This window comes from Sinocyclocheilus rhinocerous, unplaced genomic scaffold (assembly GCF_001515625.1).
Source record: "Sinocyclocheilus rhinocerous isolate Xijiao unplaced genomic scaffold, SAMN03320098_v1.1 scaffold1322, whole genome shotgun sequence".
Taxonomy (NCBI): Eukaryota; Metazoa; Chordata; class Actinopteri; order Cypriniformes; family Cyprinidae; genus Sinocyclocheilus; species Sinocyclocheilus rhinocerous.
Genome location: NW_015657497.1, coordinates 550,520 through 564,593, shown reverse-complemented (window position 1 = coordinate 564,593; position 14,074 = coordinate 550,520). Strand labels below are relative to the sequence as shown.

Genomic DNA, 14,074 nt, shown 5'->3' with positions numbered 1-14,074 from the left:
CTCGGCAACTGTGAAGTGGAGCAGGACAACCTTCCACCAGTCCTTGTTTTGGATTCTCATCCACAGGCAACCCGTTTGGGGCACGGGGAGGGGCATTTTTTGCGTGATAAATATGAGCAGCACGGCACAGCGGTTTATATGTATATCCATAAATGGATAAATATTAATTCTGCTGTTAAAAACAAATAAAGAAAGGAGAGTGGTTAGTATGTGCAAACAGTGAGAAACTATATATTTGTGCAGTGTGCGCATGTAAAAAAAAAAATCAGTTCCGATTTGAAGCTTGTGACATATAAACGCGCACATCAACCTGATCACTTTATTTAGCATTCATGTAAACACTACATTCAGATTCATCAATCGGAATGAATTCAGTCCGATTGAACCAAAAATTGTGCATGTAAACGTAGCCAGTGTGATATTGAATACTGTAAGGTTTGAAAGGAATGAAGTAAGGTTTTGTCCAATTTATAACAATTTGGTGTAGTGACAAGCCTAATTACTATTTACTGATGTGTATCACTGCCACAGTTAAATGAAGCATAAATGGTGGGGTCTAAGATCTTGGTTATATTGCGGATAAGTGGAAAGTTAATTGAAAGTCATGTCATCATATTACAGTTGGCAGCAGTTGTCAACTGCCTTTCTTCAAATGAATGTTGCAATGTTTCATTTCTGATGTTTTTCTAATGAAGAAACTGTAACCTGTTTAGCTAATCCTGGCAATGAGAGTACTACAAGTAAATTGCTCCCGCTCTGGCAAGTCATCAGCCTGTTTGCCAACATGCACCGATCGTTTTCCGCTCTTATATTGATTTTTGACAACTTAGCTGATACGTGAAAGGAATCTCCTGATCTCTCTTGTGTGTTTTTGTTGCAGTGCCTTTAACTATGGCTGCTATGCCATTTCCTATATTTATTTCCTTTTGATCTCTGTTGTCCTAACACCCACATAGGTTATTCAAGAAAACTTCATATACAGTATATTTGGTTGCTATAGTAAAACAGTAATTTCTTCAAAATAAATGTTTTGTAACTCCCTGTCAAACTCTCTAACGTGTATGTGGTATCTGACAAAAATAAATGTTTTTAGGTTTCAACTGGACGAAAATTGTTTAACACACCATTGCATTTCACTCTCCAAACTAGACTTTTATAAATCAGAAAGTGCTCTGAATAATGTTTATATGTCATACAATAAGAGCATGACATATGACATACACTAGAGTATAGATTTGGATAGCATAATTCAGATAATTTTGTCAATTTTGAGATTTGTTTTCATTGCAATAGTTTCATTGCACAGTTTGTGACCTACTCAAAGAAAACCATTTACCTCATTAACCTGTCTGAATAATAAATATAAATGATGAATAATGGATCATTTTTTACTTGTGGAGCCACCACAGTGGCATTAACCTGGGTGCCTTTACTATCAGAGCTTGTGTACAGTCACCAAATCAGAATAGAGCTTGCCAGATCAAGAAAGTTATGTGTTTTGTGGGCTACTGTATTATATGCATCAAAAGGTCCAGCCTGGTCTCGTGTTTATACGTAGGTATTAATACGTAACATTTACAAGCACAAAACATACATTTTTGTATGTTTTTATTGATGCTAAAACGTACAATTTAGACATATTTCAATGTTTAAAACATACAAATCGCAACGTATTTTTAGCTAAAAAAAACTTTAAAAAATATTTACGTATCTTTTATATCAAGATAATCGTATCAATGCATTCATTTTATCAATAAGCGATTTAGATTTTTAGACCCCTTAACCTACCCACAAACCTAAACCTACCCATTTTATAGAGAATATGCATTTTTTATCATTTTATCAATAAGGGATTTAGATTTTAGACCCCTTAACCTACCCCCAAACCTAAAACTACCGATTTTACGGCGAATATGCATTTTAATAATTTTATTAATAAGCAACAATGTCAAATGCAGTACCAAAAGTAATCCAAATGACGAAGCGTTGCAGCCGCAGTCCTCTCTGGCGGAATAGAGTAGGTTTGTGTGAGGTGCATAGCAGAATTTATGTTGTTAATCACTGAAAATTTTATCCAGATTATTTTCCCGATCCAGCTCCGACCGTGAACTCGTGAAGGCAGGCATTCAAACACACCTCACCAGAAACACGGCATGTCGCAATTTGTGATGAATGTAGGCAAGAGCCAATGGGCCTCATTTACGAAAGGAACCTACGACAGAAAATTGGGCCTACGGTCGTTTCAACGCAAAACTTGGAATTTATAAATATGGATGTGAGCGGTGGCTACGATCAAATCTCACGTCTGGTCTCAGCTTCTGTACGCAAGTTTTTGAGTTACCTGAACTTGCGCGCAGCATAGTAAATACGGTTGAGAATTGTAGAATGACAGCATTTTGTTTTTTTATTTTGAAAATTTTTATTTTCCTGACCATCAAATGAAGCTCATAATATATAATAGGCTATAATATAATTAACAGATTAACAAAATGAAGAAAAAAACACTGTGCAATAAGTATAGGCTACACTCGTTTTTGTGACACTCAATGTATTTTATTTATTTTCTTTATATCTTTATTTGATTGAATCCATCTGATCGCACAGGCACCTCACGCACACACAAACAACATTAGTTCTACCGTTGCCTGACATTTCAGCCATTCATCATCAAACTAAAATGCAGTCAACCAAATATAAAAGTTAGACTGTTTATTTTAAAAGGTCTGCTGTAAAATTTAGATGCGTGTTTAAGTTTCAGCCCCTTTTAAGGTGATTTTTGATTCTCTGATGATTCTCGAAGGTTGTGTTTAATATTGATGTGAAATACTGCCATCCTTTTACTTTCCTCTCTCTTTTCCTTACTTTGTTTCATTCTGTATATATGTGTTTTGCTTAGTTAGTTATATGTTAGATATAGTTTCATTTATTAAATCCCTTATATTCACGATCGATTACTGCTAGCACTGCATAAAGAAGGACAGTTATTCTTCCATGGCCAGGAAAATAATCGTTCCTTGAATTGATAAATTATTATATTGTCTGCTCGGTGGACGGACAGATCAAATAATTGTAATATTGATTCTGCTACAGTTAATTCGAAGATATAATCTAAATATTTATTATTAATCATAACCAGTTATAATTAGTCATAAATATTTCCCTGTTGAGCTGATTTACTACAGAGAGATCCAGAGTCTCTAGCTAAGAAGAAATATCTGAGCACAGTGTGTATGTGTAAAGTTGTTGAGATCTCTTCTAAAGCTTTAAAGAAGACCATTGTGAGAGTGTTAGAGTTTTTGTCTCAGGAGACAAGTTTGAGAAGCAGGCCAGTTTGGACATTTTCACTTAGGGGTGTACTCACTTTTGTGGCCAGCGGTTTAGACATTAATGGCTGTGTGTTGAGTTATTTTGAGGGGACAGCAAATTTACACTGTTATACAAGCTGTACACTCACTACTTTACATTGTAGCAAAGTATCATTTCTTCAGTGTTGTCACATGAAAAGATATAATAAAATATTTACAAAAATGTGAGGGGTGTACTCACTTCTGTGAGATACTGTATGAGATACTGTATGTGTTTTGCTTAGTCTTGTTGTATGTTAGCTATAGTTTCATTTATTAAATCCCTTATATTCACGATCGATTGCCTCTTTTGCTGCTCACAATTCGAAGTCAATGAATGTTTTGAACCCTTGCTACATATGTTAAATTACTGCTAGCACTGCATAAAGAAGGACAGTTATTCTTCCGTGGCCAGGAAAATAATCGTTCCTTGAATTGATAAATTATTATATTGTCTGCTCGGTGGACGGACAGATCAAATAATTGTAATATTGATTCTGCTACAGTTAATTCGAAGATATAATCTAAATATTTATTATTAATCATAACCAGTTATAATTAGTCATAAATATTTCCCTGTTGAGCTGATTTACTATATAATGAATAATAGTTATGCAAACAAATGTTACAGATATGGCAAAAATAGAAACATTTGGATTCTTGTGGTATGAGACAGGCTCGTGAGCCCAATGGCGTTTCAGTTTTGCTTGACATTTGTATGCTGTTTATAATGAATGTCACTATAGCCTAATTTGTGTTTATTTTGTATTTTATAATTTTTCATTCTTGCGCTGTTCTGAATACCGTTAAATTTAAAATATTTGTTGTAGAGTGAGGGGAACTAAATAGGCTGTTTATATTTACCAGTATTTTAATATACATATAAATTACATAAATTAATGTAGCCTAATTGTTTGCAATTACAAGGTTAACGGGTGTTTTTGGAGTAAGATCAATTTCTCTTTCACGAGATTACTTCCTCTTTTTGTCCTGGTTTTGTTTCTCCGTGTCCTAAACTCTAGGGGCGAGGCTTCTAAACCAGGGTATTTTTAGGGGCGTGATATTCAAATGACGATTGTTTTCTGCCGCCACATTTATCAACGTGCGATCATTCGTACGATGAGATTAGCGGCATACGAATGTTTCATGAATCACACATGAACTCTGTCGTAAGATGATTTGTGCGCATGGATTTGCGCTTGTTTCTACGTTAGATTGATAAATGAGGCCCAATGAGAGTTTGATTATCCTGCCGTAAAACCGTTGTTTTTAGCATAAAAAAGTCATTAGAAGCTTATTGCTTGAGTTTGTTGTGCATGGCGTGAACCATAGATATGTATAGATTCCCCATTCGACGGCTCCAGGCACATAGATGCGGCCGCCATCTTGGAACGGTTAACTTGACATCATTCACCATACTGTAGGTTCTCACAGAGCCGTTCTGTTCAGGATTGTGGCATCTTTCGAATATTCAGTGATTACTATGGTGAATGACGTCAAGTTGACCGTTACAATATGGCGGACAGCTTACGTATAGCGGCCCATAGAAACAGTCGCTAATGAGGCATCTACGTATATCTATGGTTAGAAGCGGCAACATTTGAATTTGTGAAGAGCGCGTCAGTCAGCGTGGGCTTTGCTGTTTATTGTCGCTGGACTCGCTGCTCTGGATGGAGATGAAGATCGCAGAATAAAGGCTTGGATTTGGGTCTGTTCCTCATAGTCGTATGGATTTGTTTCAAAATTGTTTCATTTCGTAACTATCTTGCGTTTTCGTGTATTTTACAGTTCTATTGCCAGTCACAGCATGTCGGAGAAAACGCCTTTTGTGGCCCATGGCAAACAAAGTAAACATTACATGACAAGTAAAGGTTAAGCGATTGCAGAAATGTTATTTATTTTAAGTTTTAAAGGTGCTGTATGTAAGTTTTTGACTCTACTAAAGCATAACAATACCATAATATGTTTGCAGATATTTAAGAAACATGCTAAGTTAACATACTTGTTTATCTGAAAAACAATGCTACAGTCAGTTATTCTCCTTTGAAAATGTGCGTTCTGGGCCGGAATGTCGGTCTCTGTTTTGGTTTGTGAAAACCAGTTTACCACTGCCAGTTTACCCAATTGTATTTCGGCACCCTGGGTTGCCAGTTGGCGGAAAACACAGCGTATTTCATTTCATTCATCGTCAAGTGCGCTCATTCCTGTTGGTGTCATCAATCTGGCAACCTGCGTTTGCGTCAAGTCTGAGGAGGAGGGGCCGGGTGAAAAAAACCCTCTCCAATATTTTGAATTTGGACTGCAATACCTAGTTCAACCACTCGGTGTCAATCCTACATACTGCACCTTTAAAGTGAAGTCTTGTTTAACATTATGTAGGCCTATTCTTGGAAACGAGCTGGCAGCAGAAATCACACAACAAACAAAATGTTATCATTTCATATCAATTAAACGAGTAAACAATTTAATAATGCAATTGAAAACAAGGTTGATTACAACTAAAAAAAACTAATAATAAAATGAATGCCGCAATTTCAATATTCATAAGGATTCATTTTTAGGTGTCGTCAATACGTCAGTTTTGTATGTTTAAATGCTGAAAATACGTCAGTATTGTACGTTTTAGTGCCTGTAAAAAAGTAAGTAAATTTACGTTTTATAGAACCACATTTTATGTAAAATACATACGAATTATCATGAGATCACGTTGAAAGGTCAGCAGATGGACAGTGGGCTGACTGAATCTGAGACTGCAGCCACAGTAACACAAAAACGTACGTTAATGTACAACTAGACCAAGCATTCGCTTTTTCTGATAGTGACCCAGCAGCCTCGGACAGCGCGGAGCTTTCATCAGTAGTTCAAACATGCTCATCATCCTTTTGCAGATCAAAACCGGCAGGACCAGTCCCATCGGATCAATGTCACACCTGTGTGGCTCTCTCTCTCCATCTGCTCCGGCAAGGTCAGCCGCTGACAGAAGGGACGATCTGTTGGACCTATTCCTCGCCTCCTATTCCCCCTTACCCTGTCACATCCTGCTTCCCTCACGGTTGATCAAAAGAACTCCAACGTCAGCATACACAACCCCCAATCTGTGCCATGATATCCACCTGCAGCCAAAGGGTGGCCCAATGTCATCACATCAAGAGCACCAATAGTTTGCGCCGAATGCTCAGTATCTCCAGCAGTGCAGTCGCTGCACACTTCAGAAACACCAACCTAGACAGATGTTTGTAACACAATGTGAGTCTGTGTGTACTGAAGATACATGAAACACATATTCCATTTAAATTTGCTTAAAATTAAATATATCATCATAAATATGACATTGTTTACTTGTTTCTCCACTCAAAATGTGCATGACTTTCTTTCTTCGGTGGAATAAAAAGGTGAATTTTCTAAAGAATATCCTGGCCATTTATTTCTTCATATTATGGAATTCACAGAGGCTGTCAAGCTCTATGATAGTATTTTGAATAAGTCCCCAAATTTAAGTTGTTATTCATAGAAAATTAGTCACTACAACAGAAACATGAATTTATGTCTGTTGCTCACACAAAGGTTTTGTGTGGCTTCAGTTTGCTACTATGAATACAAGCTTGATACTTGATATTGACACTATATATACAGTATTTATTTATTTTTTGGAAAGTCATATTTTTTATAGAAAGTTATTAGATTTTTATAGAAAGTCATACAGATTTGAAACAACACAAAGGTGAGTAAATGGTGACAGAATTTCATTTTCACATGAGCTTTTTTTATTTTTTTTATTGAACTGAGATACTATATTTGTTTCTTCATTAAAATGCAGTTTTAATACTGACTGTAGTTATCTAGTAAGGAAACCTAGTTCATATTTCTAAAACATAGACCAGGCTATAATTAATTGGCTTGTGTTTAGTCTGGCCACTGTAGTTATGGCAGCTATGTGCTTTCTTGCTGTTGCCAGCATGGGTTGTATGAATAACAGAAGATGTTTGTGCAGGTTTTTGGCCTTGAGCTCACACAAAAAGCCAACTGCCCTTGGTAGTGTGGATCAGGGCTCAGAATGGCTCCTATCTCTCCTGCACACAAGCTGTCCAGATTGGCTGCTCCCATTCCCAGTAATAGTTTATGTCCCAGTCTGGCACAAGAAACAAAATTATTTCTGTGTTCATTCTTTTAAAGCTTGCAATACACTGCCCAGTGTTTCCCCTTTCAACCCTTGTTAGCAGGTGCTAATGAAAGCACACATTTGCATAGCTGTCTGTAGTATTCAAGAAATAGTTCACTCAAAATAAGTCATAATTTACTCGTCCTCATGTTGTTGCACATCCTTTTGTTTGTCTCTGTTAGCTTTGTGTGAGGAACAGACTGAAATATAACCTATTACTCGCAGCAAATGAAGCAAATAGCTATCAATATCTGATTGTGTTCCATTAAACGATAAACGTGATAAATGTTACCGTAATGTTGAATGTAATGGTGAATGATTAGTTTCTACTTTGAACAGCTCAAAATCATTTTTGTGTAGAGAAGTACAGGCATTAAACATTTCTGTGGGATTCTGGTTTGATTATATTCTATATCTCAGTTCTCCATCAGTTATTTGGGATTATCTTTGATAGAGCTGTCAGAGTACGTTCACGAAATCTCTCATATTGGTGAGCTAGCATTTATAAAGCTCAACGCAATCCAACAACCTCACTTGTTCAGTTTTTACTGACTAATTAAGCTGAAGATTTAAAAAAGAAAATGAAGCAGTGGGTCAACATTTTAAATAACTGTTTTAGGATATTTGGGGGTCATGAAGATGTCAAGATATTTGTATCTGGAAAACTAAACTAAATGTTTCCAAAACTAAGTGTTTTGGAACTTGTTAGATCACACATTGCCCAGTTTTGAATGTAGATTTTCATTGAATGGCCTGCCCTAACCTTCCCTGTGACTTTTTCATGGGACCAATGCGTTGATATGCAGACTTGCTGGTTTTGACGTCAGGATCAGGGATGCCAGGTTTTCACAAGAAAACCCGCCCAATCGCTACTCAAAACTAGCCCAAAACTAGCCCAATCGTGTTTCGAGGGGCTCCCAGTTAAAAATTGCGTTCTGGGGCGTAAAATACACGTTTTTTGGCAGGGTTCCCCTGCTAAAATTCGCAATCCAGGGGTTAAATATCATGTTATTGGAGTCGCTTCAACCCGCGGACATGAAAAACAACCCGCGGCAACAGTATTAAATTAGCCCAATTCCCGCGGACTTGGCAACACAGATCAGGATGGCTTAGCCCACTCAGCATGCAGCTTACAGACCTTTGAGTTTAGCATTAAAAATGTTAGATTTCTGCACATTGGTCAACCAACCTGATCTCATGAGAAAACATAAATACTTGACGAGGTGACGATTTTGCATAAATTTGCACAATGTGAATCATGCAGAAACGTATACATAAAAAAAAAAAAAAAAACATGCATGAAGGTCCAACCCCAACCTTTAGATGAAATATGAATTTATGTGATCAGCCACCAATTCACCAAAATGCAAAATAGCTACAAATTGCCATGAGAGTGTGTTGGGTCACCACTTATTAAACCGCACACAAAATGAAATGATAACTTCATCACATTATCAACAATTGGAAATGCCTTTTCTATATTGCTAAATTCCTTGCCAACTGATCATGACAGACCTATTTATTCAACGGAACAAATACATCTTGTTTCTGGTCATGGACCCTCTTTATAGTAGGTGCCTTTAATTATTGTTTAATAACATTTAAATGAATCATTTGATACGATGCACTTATTGTGTATATACAAGTCTTTACATTGTACTTATAACTGCATGTAATTACCGTATTGTCCCGAATATAAGACGATGTTTTTTTCTTGGAAATACATCTGAAAAAACGCGGTCGTCTTATATTCGGGCCAATACGGTAATCAAAAATAAAAAATTTTAATTACATATATAATTACGTAGTTGACAGTATTACTACCCCTTAAATCAAACTATATCTTGAAACATCTCCTCAACCTTACCCATATTTGACCTCAATAGCACCAAAAGTGTCTTGCAATACAACATGAAAACAAGTACATTGTAACAATTATTGTACAAACAATTTATATTTATTTATATGTTTATATGTTTTACAAAAGTACATGATAGTTACACTTAAATTTAGGCACTTATATTTATATTTATTAAGACACTTATATTGATACAGAATAAATGGGACCCTGTTCATTTATTCCAAGGACCCTGATACTGTGCTGAAAATGCAGTGTTATTTATATTGTAATTATTCCTATTCCGTTAATGATCATAAATTACAGGCCAACTTCATTAGAATGTAAATATAATTGTCAGTGTAGATACTCAAAAAAAAAAAAAAACTTACAATAACACCACAAAAATAGTGATTTAGAAAATGTCTCTGGAAGAAATAAAGACAGTATTCAGTTATTCAAATGAGAAGCAGGCAAACAGCACTGTAACACTGTTGACATACACAGTTGCAATATATACAAGGAAAAATTATTACAGACTTATAGAAGAGATAGTGTTTGTGTGTGAGACAGGGAGATGTGTTTTACAGCTCTGAGCATCATTAATCATATTTAAGTGAATGAAATGATATTTTCATGGTGGTGATTATGTCATAATATCTGGTTTGATTGATAAATGTGATCATGATAGAGCAATTTTTTAGATGTCAACAACCAAAAATCTTTCTTAACTTTGTAGATGAATGTCTTCATTGTAAAAATTTAAACACTTGTTTTTATTCTTTGTTAAACAAGACCCTAAATTTAAATTAAAATCACTTTTAAAGAGCTTCAAAATTAATATTAATAAAAAAAGATAACAATTTCAACTGTCATGAAAAAATCATGAAAAATCATGTCAATTACAACGTTCCATATTATATTTACAATGGTTTACTCAACTGTTCACAGAGATGTCATTTAAAACATAAAACATTTTATGTGCATAAAAAAGAAACCTCTGCTTGACTGAATTAAATGCTAAAATGAATCTGAGACACAATCACTTTGTTTTAGCCTACTCACATACCTGTCAGCTGTAAAAATGAATTAATTTTAGGGCAATGCTAAAGTGTCATGAGATGAAACATGATATAAATTATATGTTTAAATGACACTGAATTCATTGAATGCAATTAAAATTTTATTGTATTTATAACATAACAAATAATTATCTTTGATTATTTATTGATTAATACATTGTGCCTCATTCTTTTTGTGTTTCATACATTTAGATTTAGAAGTGATGACACTGTGCCATGTGTTCCAGTAATAAATGGAAATAAGAATAAACTTGGTTAAAATGTGTAATGTAACATTAAGTTGAAATATGCATTTGATAACTTTGACTGGCTGTCAATGGAGAATATGCTTTTTGCCACCACAGGCTAATAGCACATAATAGCCAGTCAAACCTTGACCACAAATCATACCCACAAGTCTGCGTATACACTGGAATAAAATGGTGACAAATTATCTGGTTTTATTCGTCAAAAATATTATTTAACATTGCTAAATCCACAAAAATAAATTAATTCATACCAACAAAATAATTTGTTATGGGTTAAATCATATAGAAACAACTCCCCAGAGCTAAATTACAAGTGTTTGTTTGTTTGTTTGTTTGTTTGTTTGTGTGCTTGTTTGTTTGCTTGTTTGTTTGTTTGTTTGTTTTCTAGACATCAATACCGTTAGTTAAATATTAGTATTATTATACTTGGTACTCTGCTTATGTTTTATTCCATAGCAAACACAATGAGTAAACCATTTATTGTAATACATTCCTGACCATTATTTTATGGAAGAGCTAGAAAAGGCTTGGATGCTAGTGTACTACAAAAACTGAAACACAGGACCACAGTGAGTATGATCCAAACTATGAATCAACAAATGACGGTGAATTAGCCGATAAAGGACTCTTACTGAGGTGGAAGTTACATTTCCATTAAAAAAAAGGGATTTCGTTGTGGTCTAGGAAGAGCATCATGTGAAAATATTATCAGGATGAGCCCAGGGGTGAAGAAGATGCAGAAGCAATGCCCCTGGCTGCAATATAACAAAGAGTGAAAAAATTAAGGGGGTCTGAATACTTTCCGTACCCACTGTAAAGTCCAGCTTTGGGTTGTTTCTGAAGAAATCAATACAGAGCTCAAACCAGCCTGGAATGAAGGACAGTGTTATAAGAGAAACTCTTCCTGGAGGAGTCTAGGAGGCCTCAGGGGTCCCCTGCTCAGCAACTAGCACTGACAAAAGCAAAAGGTGTCAACTTGATATCTCAAAGGATGTGGAAGGAAATATCATAATGTGCCATAACGTATTCAAACATTTCCAAGGTTCACTGGAGATTAATGTGCATAAAGCATACACACAGACACAAATGCATACATTTATATCTATTGTATATTCTATCTTCTGATGTTTTTTTTTTTTTATTAGTATCCAGAAAGACAATAAGACAATATATGCAATCTTTAAATCTTTGCAAACTTTAAATTGTTTTAAAATAAAGATAACGTTTGAGGCAATTGCAGTTATTCTGTGTCATTTAGTTTGAACTTTACAGTAGTCAAAATGACACAAAGAGAGGTCATTTAAACAACTGTGCTATAACTTTAGATAACTAATGTAAGCCACAAGAGCAAAATGCATATGAAAGATAAACATGTAATAACTGTTTTATAAACAGATAAGTTTTAATCAATATAAATATTTTATCATAATGTGGAATATATAAAGTTACGACCAGTTCTGAAATACTCCTATATAAGGTAATGATACTTACTGATGCAGTCAACTGCTTAGTCACCTTTTAGTTCATATTGTGTAATTCCAGAACTGTATTTGGATTAAACCGAAGAGAATGTGTAATATGCGTAATGTCAGATCAATGATGTAACAAGTTACACACATATACACACACACACACACACGCACACGCACACACACACACACACACACACACACAAAAAGCTTACAAACATGACGATGACTTGGAATTGGTTTAAAGATGTATTACAATATTAGGTTGAAAGTTATTCATGCTTCCAAAACAATAACAACAATAAAAAAATCAGCAATAACATTTAGTATATAATACAGCTATGATGTTTTGTATTTGTTTTGAATACAGTATGATGTTTTGTAAAAAAGTGAAAAGGTGTTGCATTGTTTGCAACAACAATAATCATAATAATTGGACAATAAAAATTACACTCTCTCCTGGCTGAAAATTAATCCAGAGGTTGTTATTGTTCCAAATTATTGACTTAATTTTACTGCAGTTTCAGAATAATTATGAAGCCTTAAAAAGCATTTTTATTTGAATTTTATTTCAACATTTCCTAGGAGTTATATTAAACATTTAAACCTGAAAGTCTAGGTTTTTCCTCTGCCCTCTCATTGATTAAATTTTCCTCTGCCCGTCAGTGAACATCAAACAGAAGCTTTGCTCAAGAGGTCTGCCCACACCCTGCAGCCACTCTTGATCTTTGTCTGAGCGTGCATGTTTGACAACTTACAAATGAACCTGACCTCTTCCTCTCTAGACCCAGTGTCTCTCTCTCACACCCTGCAGAGATGCAGAGCCAGGGCGTCTGTCATCATAAGAGCCTCTTCTCGCTCTCTCGCCCCACGGATCACATATCGACCCGCTTCGACACAAGGCAGGGAGCGTGACCTCTGTATTTCTCCTGGAGTCTGACCGTTGACCTTTCCACTGCCCCTCTACATGGCAGGAAAGAGAGGCTGGAAGAGTGTCTACTTCTTAATAGGATACTTTGTACCCATTCATAAAACAGGATACTTAAAGATCCTATTGAAACAGGCAGTGTAACCAGCCTAAGGTGATTAGTTGCTCTTTCAGTCTGGCCAAATCGGTTGGCCGAACTGTAAACACCAGTTGAAGTATGAACTATGAGCTCAACTAGACCATCTTAATTAAGCTAACACCAGAAAACCAGTTTAGACATGTTTAAGATTTCTTTCTTTCTTTCTTTCTTTCTTTCTTTCTTTTTTCTTTCTTTCTTTTCTCTCTCTCTCTATCTTTAAGAGTTTTCCAGAGTCAAATGTTAATTGGTACAGCAGGTACAGCAGTTGAATTTAACTAGTGACTCCAATAAGAAGAAGAAAGCAAAAGAAAGAAAAAAAACCCTGAAAGATAATTAACATTTTGATGTGGATATTCTGATAAATTTAAATTGGCATGCATGTAAGGGCAAAGAATAAGATATTGTATGTTAGAGGAAGATTATTAAGTCAATGCCAGTGCCAGAAATTTAACTTTTTATAGGAAGTTCAGTTCAGCTCCAACCACATCATCAAGTTCGCGGATGACACAACGGTGGTAAGGTCTCATCAGCAACATTGATGAAACACCCTACAGAGAGGAAGTGGCAAAGCTGGCTGAATGGTGTGGCACTAACCACCTGTCCCTCAATGTGAGTAAGACAAAGAAGGTTGTGATGGACTTCAGGAGAAACTCCATTGACCACCCCCCACTGACCATCGACAGCTCGACTGTGGAGAGAGTCAGCAGCACTAAATTCCTGGGGGTGCACATCACAGAGGATCTCACCTGGACCACCAACACCATGTCACTCTCCAAGAAGGCACAACAGCGCCTACACTTTCTCCGCCGGCTGAAAAGAGCAAGTCTCCCTCCACCCATCCTCACCACATTCTACAGGGGAACCATTG

General features: G+C 35.8%; 1 pseudogene; it reads right to left on the bottom strand.

Moving 5' to 3' along the window:
- The window catches only part of LOC107721155 (uncharacterized), a 47,700-nt pseudogene extending 33,655 nt beyond the window's left edge, over window positions 1-14,045 (bottom strand).
- Window positions 14,046-14,074: the final 29 nt, after the last annotated feature.